The sequence below is a fragment of the Medicago truncatula genome, chromosome 5 (assembly GCF_003473485.1).
Source record: "Medicago truncatula cultivar Jemalong A17 chromosome 5, MtrunA17r5.0-ANR, whole genome shotgun sequence".
Classification (NCBI taxonomy): domain Eukaryota; kingdom Viridiplantae; phylum Streptophyta; class Magnoliopsida; order Fabales; family Fabaceae; genus Medicago; species Medicago truncatula.
In genome coordinates, this window is record NC_053046.1 from 23779469 (window position 1) to 23799153 (window position 19685).

General features: G+C 38.0%; 1 non-coding gene across 1 annotated transcript; it reads right to left on the reverse strand.

The window, feature by feature from the left end:
* Window positions 1-1768: 1768 nt before the first annotated feature.
* Window positions 1769-1875, reverse strand: LOC120580758 (small nucleolar RNA R71). Its single transcript, XR_005646516.1, has one exon. It is a non-coding gene; the product is annotated as a small nucleolar RNA R71 (small nucleolar RNA).
* Window positions 1876-19685: the final 17810 nt, after the last annotated feature.

The window sequence follows — 19685 nt, forward strand, 5'->3', positions numbered from 1 at the left end:
GTTTTATTTAGATTTTATATAATTTTATATTAGTATTATTTCCTTTTTAGGATAGTTTACTTTAAATTGCATTTTATTATATTTCAGGAAAGAATATTGGATGGATTGAGTCTTGGAGCAAAAGAAAGGGACTTGGAGCCGATTGCACACAAAAATATGAAGATTGAGAGACAAAATATGTCTCCCACAAGTCAGAAGCTTGGCACGGCCCGTGCTAGCCTTGGCACGGCCGTGCCACCCTCCAGAGTGTCTTTTGCTGCTTTTGCTTAGATTTTAAGCTACTCTATTTTTAGCCCAAATGTAATAGCTTAGATTTTAAGTAGATCAAATGCTATAAATAGAGTAGCCATCCATCACAAATATTCATCTTTACTTGGAATACAATAAGTGACAATTGCTTTTCTAATTAAAGTTCTTTTCTTTTTCTTTACTTTCTTGTCATTTACTTTTATGCTTTCTCTCTTCTCCCCCATGTCTACGATGAACATGAGTGAGTAGACTTCTCCTTGTCTTGGGATTGTTGGATAAGTCTAAATGACATAATCCTAATCAAACCAAGCTCTAAGCCTTAATCTTATGTAACCCTAATTTCTTATCTGAATTCGCCGCTTCAACATGGATCAACCATTATCAAACTGTGGAAACGAAAGTGGAGGGTTTGATAATTGTTTATCCATTATTCCAAATATCAATTCATAAAACGAAAGTGGAGCTTTGATATTCGAACAAGTGAATTCAGACAAGGACTGCAAAGTCAGCGAAATAGGCTTTGCAATCTTTGAGACATATAGTTTCGATCTTCAAGGGAACTAATAACAATCAAGTCAGCGAAATAGGCTTGGTTGTTAGAGGAACCAAAATCTAATAGTAATCAAGTCAGCGAAATAGGCTTGGTTGCTAGAGGAACATAAGAGAAACTGTCTTGAGAAATTAGGTCTAACATAACATTATAAGCTTATAGTTTTGGTTTGAGAAGGACTTGTCATTTAGGGGAAACCAACGATCCCAAGGCTCTTTTTATTATTATTATCCTTCAAACGCTTGAAAACCCCCAACTTACAATTCTCTTCTCTCTTCTAATCACCTCTAAAAAGTTAATTGAATTGAACTACTCCCTGTCGGAACGATACTCTTTTATACTACTTCGGTAAGACCGTGCACTTGCGGTTTTATCTCATCAAGTTTTTGGCGCCGCTGCCGGGGAGTAAACTAATTTGATTAACTCTTTCCTTGTGATTAGAACTCTCTTCTCTTCCTCTTTTCTTCTACTTCTTTCTTTTGTTTTACCACTAACTTCTTGGGTTCTCGGTTTCTTATGCGAAGAAGTAAAAGTCTCGGAGAATTTATTCCTGAGATCGAAAGGTTTTCGCATAAGAAAAAGAGAGAGGCACAAAATAATACTGCTATGGCTGAACGCACTCTCAAAGAGTATGCTACTCCTTCAACGGAAGAGCCACAAGCTATTATCGTGTACCCAACGGTTGCGGGTAATAACTTCGAAATCAAGCCTGCACTACTCAATTTAGTGCAACAAAATCAGTTTTCTGGATCACCCACTGAGGATCCAAATCTCCATATTTCTTCCTTCCTTAGACTCAGTGGCACCATAAAAGAGAACCAAGAAGCCGTAAGACTTCATCTCTTTCCCTTTTCCTTAAGGGATAGAGCTAGCGCTTGGTTCCATTCCCTAGAAGTCGGTTCCATTACTTCATGGGACGATATGAGGCGAGCATTCCTCGCCCGATTTTTCCCCCCATCTAAAACCGCTAAGCTTAGAGACCAACTCACGCGTTTCAATCAAAAAGATGGGGAGTCTCTCTATGAGGCGTGGGAGCGTTTCAAGGAAATGCTTAGACTTTGTCCCCACCATGGCCAAGAGAAGTGGCTTATAGTCCACACGTTTTATAATGGCTTGTCATATACCACTAAGATGTCTGTTGATGCAGCTGCAGGTGGAGCTCTAATGAACAAAAACTACACGGAGGCTTATGCTTTGATTGATGACATGGCTCAGAATCACTACCAATGGACCAACGAGAGAGCCGTCACCACTCCTATTCCCTCTAAGAAAGAGGCAGGTATATACGAAGTCTCTGAATATAACCACCTTGCTGCTAAGGTCGAGGCATTAACCCAAAAATTTGAAAAACTTAATGTTAATGCTATCGCACCTTCTTCTGCATCCCCTCCTTGTGAAATCTGTGGTATAACCGGTCATATAGGTGTTGATTGTCAGTTAGGTAGTGCTGCCAATATTGAGCAACTGAATTACGCTCAATACAACCAAGGAATGAGGCCAAATCAAAACTTTTACAAAAGTCCTCAAGGTTCCTATGGACAAGCAGCACCACCTGGCTCAGAAATCAAGTTTGGAGATTTTATTGGAAAATTGCATTGCTAATCAAAATAAAAATCTTCAAGAATTGAAAAACCAAACAGGATTTCTGAACGACTCTCTCTCCAAACTCAATACCAAAGTTGATTCCATCGCCACACACACCAAAATGCTTGAGACCCAAATCTCCCAAGTGGCCCAACAAGTGGCCACCTCTTCTCAAACACCAGGAGTCTTTCCTGGTCAACCTGAAACAAATCCCAAAGCCCATGTCAACGCTATTTTTTTAGGGGGTAGTAAGATAGAAGAGACTGTTACTAAAGCCAAAAATGTCAAGAGGGAGAGTGTTAGGTGTCTAGGTAAGAATGGTGTGATAAAAGGTGAGAAACCGCTTGATAAGAACAAAGCCCTTACACCATTAAGGCTTACTAAGCTCAACTCGGAGGCTCAACTCACTAAATTCTTTAACATAATTTGAAAGATTTGCATTAAGATCCCCTATGCTGAAGCTTTGTCCCGTATGCCTCTATACGCCAAGTTTTTAAAAGAAATTTTTTCAAAGAAAAAGGCTATAGATCATAATGAAACAATAGCTTTGACAAGGGACAATAGTGCAATCATCAAGAAGCCACCTACTAAGCTTAGAGATCCAGGAAGTTTTGCCATCCCTTGTATGATAGGGAATGAAACCTTAAACCGTGCCTTGTGTGACTTAGGAGCTAGTGTTAGTCTGTTGCCCTTACCCCTCTTTACAAGGCTGGGGTTGGGCAAGCTAAAGCCTACCGAAACAACATTGAAGTTAGCCGATCGTTCTGATATCCAACCTGTTGGATATGTCGAGGACATCCCCGTTAAAATAGAAGGGATAGAAATCCCAACTGATTTCATGGTGCTTGACATAGATGAGGACAATGCGTGCCCTATAATCTTAGGATGACCCTTTCTCGCCACTGCGGGTGCTATAGTAGATGTTCAAAACGATAGGATTGTTTTTCAAGTGAGTGATGAGTTGATAGGATTTGAGTTGGAGAATTATATGAAAGGTCCCGCCCTCTATTCTTGTAATATGATTAAAGGTCATAAAGTGAAAGAACGCTTATTAGCGCCATCTACACAATATGACCTCTTTGATCCATTCTAAGGACACTTTCTTATAAACGTCAAGCTAATGACTATAAAGAAGCGCTTCGTGGGAGGCAACCCACGCATTTAACTGCTTTTGTTTTGTTTTTGTTGTTTTTTTAGTTCTTTTGTAGGTAATTGTCCGAAGGTGATTCAAGAAAACGAGAAAATTTTGAGGCCCCATGTCCAGAACCTTGGCACGGCCCGTGCTCACACTGGCACGGCCGTGCCATACCTTGCTACCCAAAAAACTGACCCACAATCCAGAAAGTTGGCACGGCCCGTGCTAAGTTTGGCACGGCCGTGCCCGATCCTAGGTTCAGTTTTATCTAACTTTTCATCTTCTTCATCCCCCATTCTCAACCACTCACATCCCTCATCCTCCCATTTTTATCTAAAACCTCCATAACCACAAAACCTTACAAACTCCATACCTCACCAATTCTTAAAATTTCTTCACCCCATCAACCACAATCCACATTTCAATCATAACCCTTCCATCAAAAACAACTTTCTTCCATCCCAACCACAAAACATCAAATTCGTAGCCCCCATTCAACCAACTACGAAACCCACAAATTCTTCACCAATACACCCAACCCAACTCCTAACACTTACTCAAACCCCAACCCCATCACCCAACCAACCTTTTCTACCCAAAACATCCCCCATAACCCAACCTTCACCCAAAACACAAAAGGTCCACGAAGGTTAAGGATAATGGCATCTAGGAAAGGTGGAGCAAGCTCTTTTGGAGGACCACAATCAAAGAAGAAAACGCAAGCCAAGAATCATGGCATAATCTTCAAGGACACCAAGCAAAGGGACAGGTATAAAATTCTTCTCTCTAAACCTTTGCATCCTTGTCGATATCCAGATCCTTATACTTTGAGTGTGCTAGGACTAAGGGATAATGTGTTTAGCTTACTAGGAAATTTAGGATGGGTTGATATGCTTAGACCTATGAAAGGTTTCGAAAATTTCACTTATGAATTCTTAAGTTCTATTGAATTTACGAAGGATAAGGTGAATTTTGACAACCCCGATCATAGAGTCTCTTTCCGACTTTTGAATATGGATTATGAGATGTCTCTTGAAAATTTCTGTTTAGAGATGGACTTTGCAAATGCGGGGTTCATCCATGACTCTTGGAATCCAAATTTAAAGTCGGAAAGTTATGACCCCGCTCTCTTTTGGAGACGCATTACCGGGTTAAGGCAATATAATCCCCGCAACAATAAGGCTAGTAACATTCACAACCCAGTGCTTAGATACCTCCAGAGAGTCATGGCTTGTACCATTTGGGGTAGAAAAGAGGTAGGAACAACTAGGACGGATGACCTTTTAATGCTTTGGGCAATGCTTAGTAACAATCCCGTTAATACTTGTTTCTACCTACTTGACTACCTTTCCTCCATAGGAGCTAGACCTGATATTAGAGCTGAGATAGTAGTCGGTGGTATCATTACTTTCATCGCTAGGAAGTTTGGAGTGGGTGAGGAAGATGGGATAAATCCAATTGAGGGCAACAATAGGCTTAATATTGAAACCCTTGTTGCTATGAACTTCATTAAGATTCACCCACCCATGACTTACGCACTTCAACTTCGCATACCACTTTTATTTCTACTTCCTAACCCATCTCGGACTAACCCCGAGGTGGAGGAAAATTTGTTGTATGTTGGTAATGGATTACAGGTACACGAAGAGCATAATCAAGGTGACGAAGAAGGTGCACACATGCACCATGAAGAGGAGCCCCATGACCATAACGACAACAATGAAAGATGGGCATGGATGCAAACCGAGGTACAAAGGATAAGCACCGAGCAACAAAGGCAAGGTGTTGAATTATCCGGGCTAAGAAATGATATCCTAAGGGGCAACCGCATATCCGAAGAAAATAACCAAATGCTTCGGAACATGATGCAACACTTCAACCTCCAAGGCCCTCCCTATGGACCTCAATAAAAATGTGAGCTTTCCTCTTCCTCTTTTTCACCTTATCTCTTCAATCTCTATCTCACTCTTCTACCTCTCCTTCTCTTTTATTTTTCTTTTATCTTGAATCATTGAGGACAATGCTTCTCGTAAGTGTGGGGGGAGCCTAATAAAGTGTCTTTAGTCGTAGTGTTTCCAAACTCCCTTGAACTTTATTCTTTTATTTTGTATTATTGTAAAAGGCATGGTTAAGTAGCTAATTTTTATTGAAAATATCATGACACAAATTTTTTCATTGTCTCCTCTTATTTTGTTGATTCTTGTACATGAAAGCAAACTCTTGTGTTTTAAGTCTTCTTGATATACCCACATCTTGTTTTAAAGTGAATAAAATTCTCCAATGAGAAAAACACAAAGTTGCTTCCCTTCAGTAAATGTATGAATAGGTATTTTAAGGAAACGCGTTTTAATCTTAGTGGTGCATTAACCTTTAAAGATTCTCAAAGTGCCAGTAGTATAAGTTAGTATAAGGGAGTTCATAAAAAGCCAAAAAGCCAAATAAATTCCAAGATCTCATCATTGAATCTAGATTGGGGAAGGAGGTAGGCCCTCCGACCTCCTACGTGAAGATGATTGTTATCTTAAAGAAAAACTTTAAAAAGCATCATTGAATCTAGATTGGGGAAGGGGGTAGGCCCTCCGACTTCCTACGTGAAGATGATGTTTTAAGGGATACCATTGAATCTAGATTGGGGAAGGGGGTAGGCCCTCCGACCTCCTACGTGAAGATGTTGTTCCTTAAATAAAGAACTTAAATGTGCAAATGGCAAAGAACAAAGATTCTCAAATACTCCCATCTCTCTTATATGAATTATAGAAGGAATCTTTCTTGGTTGGTTTAGTGCTAGGATTAGACCATGTTTCCTCATAATGCCTATCTTATACAGGAGCAAGAAAAGGGTTGGACTTCACACACACACTCACTTGAAACTTGATCGTTGGGTTGAATAAAAATTACAAGAAATGCTTGAGTTTGTGATTAGTGTACATTTGGGATTTAAGCCCTTGAGGAGACATGTGCTTTAATTGAATTGTCATTTGATATAACTGTTGGTGCTACTATGTTTATGCCTTTTGCTTGAGGACAAGCAAAGATTCAAGTGTGGGGGAGTTTGATGAGTCATTTATTGTCTATTTTAATATGCTTTTTAGTTTAGTTTTATTTAGATTTTATATAATTTTATATTAGTATTATTTCCTTTTTAGGATAGTTTACTTTAAATTGCATTTTATTATATTTCAGGAAAGAATATTGGATGGATTGAGTCTTGGAGCAAAAGAAAGGGACTTGGAGCCGATTGGACACAAAAATATGAAGATTGAGAGACAAAATATGTCTCCCACAAGTCAGAAGCTTGGCACGGCCGTGCCACCCTCCAAAGTGTCTTTTGCTGCTTTTGCTTAGATTTTAAGCTACTCTATTTTTAGCCCAAATGTAATAGCTTAGATTCTAAGTCGATCAAATGCTATAAATAGAGTAGCCATCCATCACAAATATTCATCTTTACTTGGAATACAATAAGTGACAATTGTTTTTCTAATTAAAGTTCTTTTCTTTTCCTTTACTTTCTTGTCATTTACTTTTATGCTTTCTCTCTTCTCCCCCATGTCTACGATGAACATGAGTGAGTAGACTTCTCCTTGTCTTGGGATTGTTGGATAAGTCTAAATGACGTAATCCTAATCAAATCAAGCTCTAAGCCTTAATCTTATGTAACCCTAATTTCTTATCTGAATTCGCCGCTTTAACATGGATCAACCATTATCAAACTGTGGAAACGAAAGTGGAGGGTTTGATAATTGTTTATCCATTATTCCAAATATCAATTCATAAAACGAAAGTGGAGCTTTGATATTCGAACAAGTGAATTCAGACAAGAACTGCAAAGTCAGCGAAATAGGTTTTGCAATCTTTGAGACATATAGTTTCGATCTTCAAGGGAACTAATAACAATCAAGTCAGCGAAATAGGCTTGGTTGTTAGAGGAACCAAAATCTAATAGTAATCAAGTCAGCGAAATAGGCTTGGTTGCTAGAGGAACATAAGAGAAACTGTCTTGAGAAATTAGGTCTAACATAACATTATAAGCTTATAGTTTTGGTTTGAGAAGGACTTGTCATTTAGAGGAAACCAACGATCCCAAGGCTCTTTTTATCATTATTATCTTTCAAACGCTTGAAAACCCCCAACTTACAATTCTCTTCTCTCTTCTAATCATCTCTAAAGGTTAATTAAATTGAACTACTCCCTGTCGGAACGATACTCTTTTATACTACTTCGGTAAGACCGTGCACTTGCGGTTTTATCTCATCAACCCGGTAAAAAATCCGAGAGAGCATGCACTTGGCGACCCGGTAAAAAGAAGATTATCGAGAGGACGCCTAAACTGGGTCAACCTTTTATAGGCTCTGAACTCGGCGACCTGATAAAAGCTCACAAGTCATGAAGACAGTAATGTTATGAAGACATCTGCATTTCGTTTAAAATCAAACGCCAAAGATCTCATAAGATTTAAAACACCAAGCCTTGTACCAAGACTTGTGCTTGGGGGCTGTGGACCGTCATAATATTCTTCAAAGCTTAGAAACCCTCGGAAAGGTCTTAAATGCCCTTCGTAAGGACCTATAAGGTTTTCCAAAAGGGTTATTGGGTTTAGGCGCCCCCTCCTGAACCTTCAGAACTTGCCTAAAAATATTCTAAAGAATTCTTAAGCTTGAAAAGCACCACACCTTGTACCAAGACTTGTGCTTGGGGGCTGTGGACCGTCATAATATTCCTAAGGACTTGAAAGACCTCCAAAAGGGCTTTTAGACCCTTCAAGAAGGCCTTAATACCTTTAAAAGAAGCCCAAGGGCCCTGGGCGCGCATTATCCATGGCGCCGCCTCAATAATCTCTAGAATCTTCTAGAAACCGGCCCTAAATACATAAATACCCCTATTACTTGGAGACTAAGCAACCGAAACCCATGCCCATAGAAGGCTATAAATACCACTCTTGAGAACACTCTCAGGTATCTAATAATCAGTCTAAAACCCTAGTATACTGAGAAAACCCTAATTCTCTTTACCGTACTTTTTCGACAAGTACACAGTTTTTTACAAAAATTCATCTGATCTCATGGTTTAAAGCCTAATTTCGATTCCAGAATTCATCTTAATCATATTCTAAGGTCAAAGGACGGTTTTTACATCAATCTAACAACCTAACATCATTGGATCATCAAAATCACCTATTAACCCTAATTTCATAAACTTTCTAATTCAATCCTAACTTGTTAATTTTAATCAGAATCATAAGGATTAATACTACTGAATCATTAGTCTCACCCTTACCTTATTAGATGAAAATCGCAGCTCTCTCTTGGTCTTCTCCCTTCTATGGCTTTTTCTCCCTTTTCTCCAAAAACAGTCGTACGTACTAATTTTTCTAAGACTAGGTTTTCTTTTTATATCTCTTCATAATATCTTATCTTATCTCACTTTCTCCCCCAAAACTCTCTAAAATCTCAAAACAACCCTTAACTAAATAACTTATTTTATTTTCAAATCTTATTTTATTAAACAATAAAATAAGTCTCATAACCTCATAAAAATCATCAAAACACATAACTCATCTAAAATCATCCAAATCATCTAAATCGTCATAAATCATCATAATTCACACACATATTATATAAATATAATATAACTCGTCTAGACTCAATTAAATAATTAATTAAATAAAAGTGGGCGTTACAGCCTCTGCTCGCCATGGCTAACAGGTGCAACTCACAAAAATTCATTCTAAAATATTTCCAGGTTCAATCTCATTCTCCAATCTTTCCTAATCATTATTAGACATGTTCATGCACTCAAAAACATCTAAGGATCAACTCAAAAGTCAAATTTACGAAATCTGGATAGCTCTCTGGTCATGCTCGCTATGGCGAGTTCATCTGTTCGCTATGGCGAGCTGCAAGGTGCAACTCGCGAGGCGAGGGAAAGTTGCTCGCGAGGCGAGGATCATCGTTCGCGAGGGCGAGCGATGAATGTTGGCTCGGGAAGAAGTGCAGTTTTCACGAAAATTCAACTTCTCATGGTTTTAAGCCTAACATTGATTCCAGAATTCATCCTGCATATTATCTAAGGTCTAGGAACAGTTTCTACATTAATCTAACAAGTTTCCACCGTTTAATCAATAATTCTACAATTTTGACCTAGTTTTCAATTCCTCTAACTACATCATGTTAAATCTAACCATTGAATCACAGACTTAATAGAATTGCAAAGTTAGTCTCACCCTTACCTTAGAATGTGAAAATCGCAGCACTCTAGGTCTTTCTCCCTTCTATTGGCTTTTTCTCCCTTTTCTCTAAAACTGATCGTACGTACGTTATGTTTTTCTAACTAGGTCTTTCCTATTTATATCTCCTCCATCTATCTTATCTTATTTCTCTTTCTCCCCCAAAACTCTCTAAAATCTCAAAACAACCCCTCAACTCAATAATTATTTTATTTTCAAATCTTATTTTATTAAACAATAAAATAAGTCACAACTCCTCATAAAATCACATAAAATCACCTCAATCATATAAACCTATTAAATCACACATATATCATACAAATATAATGTAAACTCATCTTAATAACTTCTAGACTCAATTAAATAATTAAATAATTCAGAGAGGGCGTTACACTTATCATGATAACTCTTCTGTCTACTCTGAGACGCTTTCATCTTCTCTTGGATCATCTTAACCTTTTCCGTAGTCTCTTGCACAACTTCCGGTCCTAACACAACACTTTCTCCAGATTCAAACCAACACAACAGTGTCCTACACCTCCGACCATACAAAGCCTCAAACGGTGCCATTCCGATACTAGAATGAAAACTGTTGTTGTAAGTAAACTCAATCAACGACAAACATTCGTCCCAACTGACACCTTGCTCCAAAACACAAGCTCTCGACAAATCTTCCAAACTCTGAATAGTTCTCTCCGTCTGCCCATCCGTCTGAGGATGGTAAGTAGAACCCAATCTCAACTTAGTTCCCAAAGCAGCTTGCAAACTCTCCCAGAAATTAGAAGTAAACCTTAGATCCCGATCCGACACAATACTAGACGGAATACCATGCAACCTCACAATCTGCTCAATGTAGATCTCAGCCAACTTTGCCACAAACATACTAGTCAACCGATCAACAATCACCCAAATCGAATCAAAACTCTTACTAGTCTTACGCAACGCTCCAACAAAGTCCATATAAATGCTATCCCACTTCCACTCTAGCACAAACAACGGTTGCATCAAACCCGACGGTTTCTGATGTTCAATCTTCGACTTCTAACAAACCAAACAAGCATATACAAATTCTGCGATCTCCTTCTTCATTCCAGGCCACCAAAACAACCTCTTCAAATCTTGATACATCTTATTTGCTCCTGGATGAATACTCAGACTACTCCTGTGACCTTCGTCCAAAATCTGTCTCTTAAGCTCAAGAACATCCGGCACCCAAACTCGATCACGAAACATCAAAACACCGTTCTCATCCAATCTGAAGTCTCCACCTCTACCTTGATTAACCAACACTACTCGATCCACAAGTTCCAAATCTTCCTTATGACCATTCTTAATCTCTTCCAAAATATTGCTTGTCAATTTCAACATTCCTAACCTCACACCATCCGATGTCAACTCACTAACCAAACTCAAGTCTCGAAACTGCTCAATCAATTCCAACTCCTTAACCATCAAAGCAGACATATGCAAAGTCTTTCTACTCAAAGCATCAACAACAACATTAGCCTTCCCGGGGTGATAAATCAACTGAAAATCAAAGTCCTTAAGATATTCCAACCATCTTCTCTGCCTCATATTCAACTCTTTCTGATCAAACAAATACTTCAAACTCTTGTGGTCACTAAACACCTAAAACTTAGAACCATACAGATAATGCCTCCAAATCTTCATGCATACACAACGGCCGCCAATTCCAAATCATGAGTCGGATAATTCTTCTCATGCACTTTCAACTGCCTTGAAGCATAAGCCACAACCTAACGATTCTGCATAAGCACACCACCAAGACCCATCTTTGAAGCATCACAATACACAACAAACGATTCTTTCGGATTCGGCAAAATCAACACTAGAGCTGAAGTCAACCTCTTCTTCAACTCTTGGAAATTCTTCTCGCACTTAGCATCCCAAACATAAGCTTGTCCCTTCCGAGTCAACTGCGTCAATGGCAACGCCAACTTAGAGAATCCCTCAATGAACCTCCGATAGTAACCTGCCAATCCAAGAAAGCTTCTAATATCAAAAACAGACTTTGGAGATTCCCACTGCAACACTGCATCAACCTTAGACGGATCCATAGAAATACCACCCTTAGAAATCACATGACCATGGAAACTCACTTCCTTCAACCAAAACTCACACTTAGATAACTTAGCTCATAACTGGTTCTCTTTCAAGACTTGCAACACAATCCTCAAATGCTCAGCATGCTCTTCCTCAGATTTCGAATACACCAAAATATCATCTATAAACACCACCACAAAACGGTCCATATAAGGATGAAATATTCTATTCATGTACTTCATAAAGACACTTGGCGCGTTAGATACTCCAAATGGCATTACAGAATACTCATAGTGTCCATACCTCGTACGGAACACAATTTTGGATATATCTTCCGCCTTTGTAACGCCCTATTTCTATTAAAGCAATTAAACATGTGAATAATTCATATATTCAAGAGATAGTCGCTACTTTCACCAAATCAAAGAAAATCAAAAACAAATCAACGGTCAACATGCATGTATATAAAACCTCATCAGTTGCAGCGGATACAAATCTCATACATCAAACATACATGTCATGTGATCTCAAAAGTGCATAAGCATAAATCTCCAAGTCCAACACGTGGACAAAATCTCCAAGTATAAAAATAATCCAACAAGATCTAGAGCTAACAACAAAACCCTAAATCAGAGCCAACTCTACTTTAAGACCCGATAGCGGAGAAAGCTCCCACTATCCACCAACACAAGAACTCACCAAGCAACTAAACCTGCACAACGTCTACCCATCCATACAGATAGGCAGGCGGTCCATAACAGATCCACTAGGGGTAAGTATTACATCAACATAATTACTAACAGTTAACATGGATATTTCAATTTAAAGATCATGCACTTGATCAATAATAATATTCTCAAATCAATACTTACATCAAACCCCAATATCTCACATCAATTAAAGTTCTTTTCTTTTCCTTTATTTTCTTGTCATTTACTTTCATGCTTTCTCTCTTCTCCCCCATGTCTACGATGAACATGAGTGAGTAGACTTCTCCTTGTCTTGGGATTGTTGGATAAGTCTAAATGACATAATCCTAATCAAACCAAGCTCTAAGCCTTAATCTTATGTAACCCTAATTTCTTATCTGAATTCACCGCTTTAACATGGATCAACCATTATCAAACTGTGGAAACGAAAGTGGAGGGTTTGATAATTGTTTATCCATTATTCCAAATATCAATTCATAAAACGAAAGTGGAGCTTTGATATTCGAACAAGTGAATTTAGACAAGGATTGTAAAGTCAGCGAAATAGGCTTGGTTGCTAGAGGAACATAAGAGAAACTGTCTTGAGAAATTAGGTCTAACATAACATTATAAGCTTATAGTTTTGGTTTGAGAAGTACTTGTTATTTAGATGAAACCAACGATCCCAAGGCTCTTTTTATATTATTAATTTTCAAACGCTTGATAATCCCCAACTTACAATTCTTTTCTCTTCTCTTCTCTAATCATTTCTGAAGGTTAATTAAATTGAACTACTCCCTGTCGGAACGATACTCTTTTATACTACTTCGGTAAGACTGTGCACTTGCGGTTTTATCTCATCAATTTCGTGGCATTTGTACAAGTTATGAAATTGTTAAAATGATTTTCTCAAAACAATAAGTCTTCAACAACAACAACAATTCATTTCTTCCAATTCAACACAATTCACAACAACATCTCAACATAATTCATACCCAAGTCATGCAATGGGATCATCATTAACAATTAACCACAACCACAACTTATGATCATGCATTCCATCATATTTTAACAACAACATGTCGTAATTCACCAATTTCACAAAACCACTAACAACAATCCATTTCTCAACAACAATCATGATATATCAACACCCAAGCTATAATCATAAACAGCAACATGTATCAACAACAACAACATCAATTGAAACTTGATTTCCACCTCAATTCAACAACAACATGTCATAATTCATCAATTAAACATAATTTCACAACTACTCATTTTCACACATTATGAACATGTTATTTCATCACCAACAATTCATTTATCATTCAATTAACATACTCAAACTTATCACCAAAACAAGAGCACGAATTTTAACAACAATTATCAATTCATTCCAATCAACCCATTTCATACAACATGAGAAAATGCAAAAAATGAACATGATTATGATGATAACTAACCCCCTTACCTTAGGTTATGATCAATTCAAACTTGAGCTTCACTTTAGCTCCTAATTCTCCAATCTTCAAGTTTTCCCCCTTTGCTAACCCTTGTTCTTCCTTTCACTCACTTTCTCTCTCTACCTCTCTCTAACTTGTGAAATGAAATGAATGAATGAATTTCTCTCCAAGTTTAGGTTTAGGTATGTTCCCACTCAATTGGGCTCAATTCTAGACCCTAATGGGCTTAACCCATTCTAACACAATTCTAAAAAGTTTCTATACACTCAACGGTAATTACTAACAACGGTAAAATATAACCAACGATCATTAAACGGTAAAAACTAATCACTACACTAGTAACTTAGTAAAATAAGGGTTCTCACAATATATTAAAAATAATTCTCACCAAAATTACCATTTTACCCTTACCCGCCAAATGACCAAAATACCCTTCTAATACGGAAATCCATGAAAATGCAACCAATGACAATTAAATACACACAAGCGCAAATAATCACACACAAACACATAATAAAAGTAATTAAAATAAATCTAGCTAAAAATCTGGCTGTTACAGCCTTCACTCTAATCTGATGATATCCTGATCTCAAATCAATCTTACTAAACACTTCCGCACCAACCAGCTGATCCATGAAATCATCAATCCTTGGAAGTGGATACCGATTCTTAATCGTCACTTTATTCAACAGCCGATAATCCACACACAACCTCATGGTTCCATCTTTCTTCTTAACCAACAATACTGGAGCACCCCACGGAGAAACACTCGGCCTGATAAACTGCTTCTCAAGCAACTCTTCCAACTATTTCTTCAATTCACCCAACTCTGATGCAGACATCCGATACGACGCAATAGATATAGGACTCGTTCCTGGTACCAAATCAACTGCAAACTCAACTTCCCTCTCCGGCGGTAACTCAGTAATATCATTCGGAAAAACTTCAGGAAACTGTTGCACTACTGGCAAATCACTATCTCCTTTCTCACCACTATCCTTCAATGAAGCAAACATCATGAACACACAAGCTTCACCATCTAAAGATCTCTTCACTTGCTCCGCGGTCAAGAACTTCCTATCTAACTCTTCTATCGGCTTAGAAAAAGTTACACTCTTAGTCAAACAATTAATGCTAACCCCAAAAGCTAACAACCAATCCATACCAAAAATCACATCCATACGCTTCAACGGAAGACAAACAAGATCCAACTCAAAATCAACATTACCAAAATTAACAGGACACTTAGCACACATAAAAGAAGTAGTCACCGAACCGCCAGCCGGGGTGTCAATAACCATTCCCCGCAACAAAGGAGTTACAACCAATTTCAAACGCTCAACACAACTAACCGAGATAAAAGAATGAGTAGCACCAGTATCAATAATTGCAATCAAAGGAGTACTATTGATAAAACACATACCTCAGATAAGATTATCCGGTTGCTCCACCTCCTCCGCATTCAAAGCATACACCTTTCCCGCCGCCTTCTTCGGCTTGGTACACTTAGTACTAATATAACCTTTCTCTCCACAATTGTATCAAGTAATCTCCTTTTCAACACTCTTGCATTCATAAGCCTTGTGACCCGCTTTCCCACACTTGTGACAACTGATGTCCTTCTTACAATCATTAGCATAATGACCCATATTTCCACACTTGAAACACTTGACATCTGACAAATTCGGCTTAGAGCCGCCACCAGACTCTCTATTCTTTCCTTTGTCCTTGTTGTACGGCTTTCCAACTCCATGCCCTCTACCTCTTTTATCATTCTGAGCCTTGTAGTAATTAGTCTTAGCTCTCCCAGCATCATCAAACATACGACACTTATGCACCAAAGTGTCAAAGTCTCTGATCTCCTGAACACACATATATTGATAGATATACGACCTAAGCCCACTCTCAAACTTCACATACTTCGAAACCATAGCATCCTCAGCATTGATGTAGGGACAAAACCTCGAAAGCTCCTCAAACTTCGCCGCATACTCGGCTACAGACATGATCCCATGTTTCAGATTCAGAAACTCAATCTCCTTCTTGGTCCTCAAGTCTTCAGGGAAATACTTCCTCAAGAATTCAACCTTGAACTTAGCCCAGGTCACCACATCACCTCCCATCTCAAGCCTTCCTTTGGCATTAGTCCACTAGTGTTCTACTTCCTCAGCAACCATATGAGTCGCTAGTCTGACCTTCTGGTCATCTCCCGTCACCGTAGCTCGAAAAATCCGCTCCATACCCTGCACCCAAGTCTGTGCTCCCTCTGGATCGAACCTCCCTTTGTGGATTGTTCCTCAAGAACCTATCGAACCTCCTCTCTTCGGCCTCACCTTCATTCCTACGATTAGCCACTACATTCTCATTCGACTGGGCCAACACTTGTGCCATAGTCGCTAAAGCTTGCGCAATTGCCGCGTCGTCTCTACCACCTGCCATCTCAGCACTACACAACTGATGAGTCATTTATTGTCTATTTTAATATGCTTTTTAGTTTAGTTTTATTTAGATTTTATATAATTTTATATTAGTATTATTTCCTTTTTAGGATAGTTTACTTTAAATTGCATTTTATTATATTTCAGGAAAGAATATTGGATGGATTGAGTCTTGGAGCAAAAGAAAGGGACTTGGAGCCGATTGGACACAAAAATATGAAGATTGAGAGACAAAATATGTCTCCCACAAGGCAGAAGCTTGGCACGGCCCGTGCTAGCCTTGGCACGGCCGTGCCACCCTCCAGAGTGTCTTTTGCTGCTTTTGCTTAGATTTTAAGCTACTCTATTTTTAGCCCAAATGTAATAGCTTAGATTTTAAGTCGATCAAATGCTATAAATAGAGTAGCCATCCATCACAAATATTCATCTTTACTTGGAATACAATAAGTGACAATTGTTTTTCTAATTAAAGTTCTTTTCTTTTCCTTTACTTTCTTGTCATTTACTTTTATGCTTTCTCTCTTCTCCCCCATGTCTACGATGAACATGAGTGAGTAGACTTCTTCTTGTCTTGGGATTGTTGGATAAGTCTAAATGACGTAATCCTAATCAAATCAAGCTCTAAGCCTTAATCTTATGTAACCCTAATTTCTTATCTGAATTCGCCGCTTTAACATGGATCAACCATTATCAAACTGTGGAAACGAAAGTGGAGGGTTTGATAATTGTTTATCCATTATTCCAAATATCAATTCATAAAACGAAAGTGGAGCTTTGATATTCGAACAAGTGAATTCAGACAAGGACTGCAAAGTCAGCGAAATAGGCTTTGCAATCTTTGAGACATATAGTTTCGATCTTCAAGGGAACTAATAACAATCAAGTCAGCGAAATAGGCTTGGTTGTTAGAGGAACCAAAATCTAATAGTAATCAAGTCAGCGAAATAGGCTTGGTTGCTAGAGGAACATAAGAGAAACTGTCTTGAGAAATTAGGTCTAACATAACATTATAAGCTTATAGTTTTGGTTTGAGAAGGACTTGTCATTTATGGGAAACCAACGATCCCAAGGCTCTTTTTATTATTATTATCTTTCAAACACTTGAAAACCCCCAACTTACAATTCTCTTCTCTCTTCTAATCACCTCTAAAAAGTTAATTGAATTGAACTACTCCCTGTCGGAACGATACTCTTTTATACTACTTCGGTAAGACCGTGCACTTGCAGTTTTATCTCATCAACAACCAACTCACCGATAAGAAAACAATCACAACAAAGCAAATGTCTAGACAACAAGTATTAAGCTACCATTCGCACATAACAGGGAAATACAACAAGTATTAGTTTAGACACGACTGATCATGGCTCTGATACCAACTTGTAACACTCCTATTTCTATTAAAGCAATTAAACATGCGAATAATACATTTATTCAAGAAATAGAGGCTACATCATCATCCAAAATTTAAAACCAATAAACATGTATATAAACTTTAACAGTCACAGTGGAATATAAACCAGAGTACTCGAAATATACATGTCATGAATCAATTATTATATCAACATAGATGAATCTCAAAAATCCCAACATACGGGTAAGTCTCCAATCATAACAAGATCCAAAGTAAAAGATAATCTATACCGACACAACGAAGCCTAGATCAGAGCCGACTAAACTCTAAACACCGATATCGGAGAAAGCTCCCGATATCCACCAATGCTCAAAAACTCACCGAGCAACTAACCCTGCACATCGTCTACCCATCCATACAGATAGGTACGCGGTTAAAACCACTTAGGGGTAAGTATTACATCATCATAATCCAAATAACAGTTAACATGAATATTTCAATATAAACATCATGCACTTGATTAATAATATTCATATATCAATACTTACATCAAACCCCAATATCTCACATCAATAATCATCAATCACATGTGTCATGAACAAATCTCAATTCACAATTATTCATGCACAATCACCAATCACATATATCAATAAGACTCATGTCATGATATGCACCTATTGACACATATATGCATGTGGTACCAAATCACCTCAAGGTCGTCACCTGAATCCAGACCACCAAGGGTCTCTGCAAGATCGAAGTCCACAAACTAGATCTCAAAAGATCTCTGCAAGGCCGAAGCCCAAAAGCTAGATCACAAATGATCTCTGCAAGACCGAAGTCCACAAACTAGATCTCAAAAGATCTCTGCTAGGCCGGAGCCCAATAATGAATAAAACATCATATAAAATCTCAACACGACTATGATGCATGGACATGTACAAGGACTCGATAATGCGACAACAATCCACAATTTTCACCTCAATATATAGGAGAACACCCAATTATATTGATTATCTCCACAACATTGCATTCAAGAAAACATGTCCATACACAAATAAATCGTAGTATTCATCATCACACATTATCATGATTATCAATAATCAACAATGTCATTCAACATTAACTATCTCATATAGTTTCACCATTCAAGCATTCCTTACATTCTAAGTAAGATATCATACACACCTCATGATAAACAATCATATCCAATACAATCATTCAATCATACAACTTCACTTAGTCATATAAGAATGGTCACAACAATTGGCTCAAGAAACATTTTCGACCAAAAACCATATCAAGTGGCCACCGGCCAACATTGATAAATCTCAAGACAAAACGACACAAAGATTCACCAGACCCCTTTGCACAAGGTTAATTCTTTCATAAAAACACCCCTAGATGATTAGGATAAAGTCCCAATACATAGGAAAAGGTTTGGAAACAATTGGATCAAAGAAAATTGCATTTTTGAGGTTTTTAGAATGACAACATCGTGGTACGATGGCCCCGAATCGTGGCATGATCACAGTTTGACAGACAGCCCAGATTTTCAACCTCCACGTTTTCGCGCATAAAAATCAAACCGTTAATCCGTTTTCGATGCCGTTTTCACCTACGTGTTCATGACACTTAGCCCTATCTTAATGTACAGAAAAATTCAAGTTTCAAAATTCGCAAATTAATTTTCCAAAGCTTTACACAACACTCATTTTTCCAAAACGGTTAACAATTGAATTTTCACCCGATTTCTCCCAAACGACTCGACTATCACAACTACAACATAAAAACAGAAATTCCAACATGTTTAATTCATCCAACCACATAGACTACTCAGTCAACAAATTTGTATATCAAATTTCACTTTGGGTCCTTCACATGAACATCTAGCACAACTTCACCAATACAAACAACTTATTTCATAAAATGGAA